General features: G+C 45.7%; 1 non-coding gene across 1 annotated transcript; it reads right to left on the bottom strand.

Annotated features, from left to right (window-relative positions):
* Positions 1–4,565: 4,565 nt before the first annotated feature.
* Positions 4,566–4,638, bottom strand: TRNAV-CAC (transfer RNA valine (anticodon CAC)). Its single transcript has one exon. It is a non-coding gene; the product is annotated as a tRNA-Val (tRNA).
* Positions 4,639–5,234: the final 596 nt, after the last annotated feature.

The raw sequence follows: 5,234 nt of genomic DNA, 5'->3' as shown, positions 1-5,234 counted from the left end.
ACGTGTGATGCACAAAGGCGAGTTTAGTGAGTTGTGGTTCCCTGGGGACCCGCTGCTCTTTCTATGTTCTTTCTGCTCCTGTAGGGGAAGGAAAACTGGCCCCTTTGCCCTGTCCAAAAGAACACCAAAGGGACACTGGGACAGAGTAGCTGTGAATCCTTTCCACCAGGGGGGTGGTGAGGGTGAGGGTGGGGGGAGGGGGCAGGAAACAGATAAAGGAAGGAAGGAAAGGGAAAAAAAACATGTTATGAAATTTCCTGATCTAAAGCTAAGGTGAAGTCAGCACCCTCTGGAACTGGACCCTCAATTGCTGGGGGAGGGGGACGGGCAATCTAGTCCAGTTGTATCCCGGTCTCCAGTTTGAACCAAAGCAGAACAAGGCCAAGCAAGGCGTCCTGGTTTCCAGTGAGCACGCCAGTCTGGGCCTTTCCCAGGGTGGGAGCCCTTGAACTTCTGGTGTGAAGGCAATGTGGTGTAAGCCCTGCACCAAGAACAGCAAGCGCTGGAGGAAATGGCACATTCTTCCCCACTTGTGTTTTTTTATTTGTTTGTTTTTGCTTTTTGTTTGTTTGTTTAAACTTAACGTCAAAAGATGAAAATGTTGAGGCACATGAAGTTTAAGACACATATTCAGACCACACAAAGGTGAATCAGACTCCTAACCCAGAGTCTGAGCTCTTGAGCACAGATTAGACTAGGTCTCCCTCATTCTCTTTCATTTTTTTCTGGGTTTCTTAGCTACAGAAAAGGAGAAACAGAATGTCAGAGAGATGGAGGGATGCATAGCCCCCGTAGCTGTCAGAGAGCAAAGTAGGTAACTACTGTGGATGTTTTTTGCAACATGGGGAAGATTTCTGGGAGGCCATCGAATTGGTAGTTGACAAGCTTACTGTGATCAGGAGAGGAATCTGAGATGCCAAAGATTCAAAAAGTAAAACAAAAATGGTAAAGCTCCTTGCAGTAAATTTAGAAAAATGCGGTCACCATCCTGGGATAAGAGGATTTCTTAGAGAAAACAATAAGCCTTATATATATATATATAAGTTTTTGTTTAAAGACACATTACATGTCATTGAAATTAAAAGCCTCTGTTCATGAAAAACCACCTAAGGAAGTGAAAAGGCAAGCCATAGACTGGGAGAAATTATTTACAACATGATTATCTGCAAAATGACTCAAATCTTGTACACGGAACTTTTAGAGATCAGTAATAAAAAGCCAAGCCAAATAACAGTGCACAAAATATCGAATAAGCTTTCTTCACAAAGGAGGATTTCTAAACAGCCAAAAGGCTTAAGAAAACAAGCTCTAAGTCATTACTTATTGGGGAAACACAAATTTAAACCATGGAAAGGTACCCTTACAAACCCACCAGAATGGTAAAATTAAAAGACAGAGAACACCAAGTGGTGACAAGAATATGGAACAACTCCAACCGACTTTGCTGGTGAGAAACCATTGTAGGGGACCATTTGGCAGCTTCTATCAGAGTTATACATGCACCTATCTGCTGACCCAGCAACTCCAGTACTTGAAGGGAAATAGATGCACATGTCCACACAAAGACTCAGACAAGCAGGCTTCTGGCAGCCTTTTCACAATAGCCAGAACTAGAAATAACCCAAATGTGAATTAACTGTGGTGTATTCACACATTGGAATAACATTCTTCAACAATACCACATTTAAGAGGTGATAAATGCAACAACATAGCTACATCTTGAAAACATAATGTTGCGTGAAAAAAGAGAAAAACAGACAAGAGTCAGATAGAAAAAATATGCATTCATTCCTGTGCATTTCAAGAACAGGCAAAAGTAATCTGTGGTGAGAGACCTCAGAAGAGTGATTAATTAAATCGGGATGGGGCGGGGAATGGGGATTACCTGGACCTTCCTGGGATGATGGAAACCTTCCATAACTTGATTATGTCTGTCAAAATTCCATACTTGTTCACTAAGGATTTCTGCAGTATCAAAAGAAAACAAAAAACAAAACCCAGTGTCCTCGAGTCGATTTCGACTCATAGGGAATCTATAGGACAAGGTAGAACTACCCCATAGGGTCTCCAAAGAGTAGCTGGCGGACATAGCACTTAACCACTAACCCACCAGAGTTTCCTTCTGCATTAGACTCGGTGTGAATTACACTTCTTTAATGTACTGTTAGCATAAAAACTGAGGGACAAGGGGTGAGGAACATGGCCCACACACGGAGTATGGCAGGAAGTTTGGATTTTACTGTAAACGCATTAAAAGTTTACCCTGGTTTCCTGTAAAAAAAAAAAAAAGTCCAGCTGGTATTTGAAATACCTTTACCAGGAAAACGGTTATGACCACATCATCTCAACAGTGGAAGGTACTTGTAAGGCTGAATGAGAGGCATTTCACTGTTTCCCTGATGTGGGGCGCACGCAAGGTTTCCCTTAGACCTGGCTCCAGGCATGCATACTGTCAAGGGTTCCTTCTCTTCTACCCCTAGCCATAAGGATTGCTGCCTTCTAGCCGCAGATGGGGAGCAACGCCGGTGCGGGAATGAACCGCAAACCGAAAGAAGCTAGCCAGTGCGTAATAAAATAAGCGCCAGACACAGCCGTGGATCGGATTCGAACCGAGGTTGCTGCGGCCACAACGCAGTACTCACCACTATAGGATCACCGCGCACCACAAACCTACCAGCGCGCACTGATCTTCTTTCAACTTTATTGAGATAAAAATATTCGTACTGCTTTACTCTTCTGTTGTTGAACAACCACAGGTGCTCTGCTTTTCTCCCACTTCTTGCGGTCTCTCAGCTCCTCCCTCCCCATTGTGCTACAAAATAGAAACCATTCTCTCCTCCCCAGCACCTCGCCTGAGTCTCTGCACAGGCCTCCTTGAGGTCTGGTTCTCCTCCACGCCTCCCTGCTTTCCTTCGCTCTTCTTCACTGTCCCCACTCCCCACTCATTTTCCGCTCTGCCGCCCCGCCGACCGCAACCGCGGCAAGCGGGGGCCGTCCAGAGCGGGGCGGGCGGGCGAAGGCGGAACAGCCTTTTCGTGGGCCCCCTCGGGCTCAGGCAAGTGTCCAGACCCGGGGGTCCACGGGGATCGCTGGTATCTGGGGCGGACGAGGAGCAAGAAGGGGCGAAGGCCATTCTGCTGTCCTCCTAGCTTCAGGCTCACCCAACGCACTGATTTTAAGGCGTTGAACAACACGATGTGTCGCCCCAACCTGCGGTGTTGTGGAGGCTTTGCTCAAGTCCTACAGCAGAAAGCCGCTGGCACTGCCTAGTGGTTCATAGACGGTCACCGTATTGAAACAGGAGGGGTTACTTGTGGTCTCTTTGGCGCAATCAGTTACCGGTTCGGCTCTTAACTGAAAGGTTAGTGGTTGGAGCCCAGCCAAGGACAAGCCTCAGATTTTGTAAGTGTTAAGATGTCCCCAGAGCTTCTGCTCCTTACATCTTACTATATAAGATGAGCAACCATAGTTAGCTTTCTATCCTCCTTTTTGGAAATTGAGAGCTCGGAAATGATTGCAAGAGAGGAATCCTGGGAGTTGTTTTTGGACTAAGTTTTTTTTTTACATTTGTTTGTACTGTTTTTTATTTAAACCCTGGTGATCTAGTGGTTAAGAGCTATGGCTGCTAACCATAAGGTTGGAGGTTTGAATCCACCAGGCGCTCCTTGGAAACCCTGTGTGGCGGTTCTACTGTGTCCTATATGGTCGCTATGAGTCGGAATCCACTCGACAGCAACAGGTTTGGTTTTGGTATTATTTATTTAACCCTTTCCATATACTTTGGAAATTAAGTTGGGTCTATGGTTTCATGATTACAAATAAATCTGCACTCACCATTAGCTATCTAGCTATCTGTTTACAATCCCTTGTTCTGTTTCTTTTGCAACCCTGACTAAGACACTGTCATTAATTTCAGAAATCCCAGGTCAACGGCAGCGGTTCCCACCGTCCTTCATAAAATCACCAACATAGAATGCTTTGAGGATGCAACGATAGTTCTCTTGCATGTATTTCTCACGGACTTGTCAAAAGTTATGTTTTCCTGATCATACTTGGGGCTGTAGATGTGGGCGAATGAGCAGGCCTTAGGTGATAAATTTACTGTAGCTTTCGGTTTTTTCCTCTAAAATAAATGCATCAAAGACACTCTGGCAGTTCAACTGCATTTACTGTAGGCCACCTTTGGGTGCGAGTTTTCAGTCAACTGTTTCAAGTGAACAATTTAGAATTGCTGACAGCTGCTCAAACAAACACTTTGGATCCAGAGTTTCTACTTCTTGCACCAATATCAGTAAGTAAACCTAGCGGTATCCAACATTATAGTCCTTCTGCTCTGCCTCTATCCCCTGTGGATCCATTTCCATAGATGCACCTCAGGATTTAGTGGCACTGGGTTTTCTTGTTTTTTCAACTGGCATAAATCTTACAGTACTACTGGTTGTATTGCACCTTCCTATGGGTCATCACAGTTTGTGCATTTCCGTCTGGGAACTTCCGGGACTCTGATTCTAAATCTTAAGCAATGGGAAAAAGTAGCAATGGGCTCTGAGGAGTAAAAACGCAACTGTTTCAGCCCGGTTTCGAAACGAGGACCTTTCGCGTGTGAGGCGAACGTGATAACCGCTACACTACGGAAACCACGAAAGTGGACTTGCCTCAAAATTTTTCCTTGAAAATTCTAAGACTCGCGGTCTGAGAACTTTGGCTTCCAACAAATGAAATTCAACCCCATTTAAAATTTGACTGCACGCAGGAAAGTGCTGCAGAAATCACTCCAGAAAATCACTAATAATCCCTTCAGGCAAAGGCGTCTAAGGCGTCCCTTAGGCCCTAAGATGGTTTTCTGTGCCAAACAAGGAAGCTAGGACTACGGGGGGTGGGGGGGTGATGCCCTCCCCCCTGGCTTTGGAACCGCGCAGCTCACTAGAGTTTCCATTTTCAGAACTAAGCTCTCTGGGACTCTCCAACTCCCCACAGCGCAGGAGCTGTGAAGGCAGTCACCCTGGGGCATCGGACCAGCGCCTCGGTGGCCCCTTTAAGGGCGCTGGTGCTCTTGACAAATGATCCCTGTTTCCATGAAAAGATGTTCAACGTCATTACTGGTTATTCTTCCCACACTTGCTGTTAGTTGCCAAGGAGTAGATTAGGATTCATGGCGACCACATGAGTGCAATGCAGAAGTGCCCCATAGGGTTTTGAAGGCTGTAACTTGGTGGTGCGATGGTTAAAGCGCT

Source organism: Loxodonta africana, chromosome 3 (genome assembly GCF_030014295.1).
Source record: "Loxodonta africana isolate mLoxAfr1 chromosome 3, mLoxAfr1.hap2, whole genome shotgun sequence".
NCBI classification, from domain to species: domain Eukaryota; kingdom Metazoa; phylum Chordata; class Mammalia; order Proboscidea; family Elephantidae; genus Loxodonta; species Loxodonta africana.
This window is presented reverse-complemented; position numbering and strand designations above follow the sequence as displayed.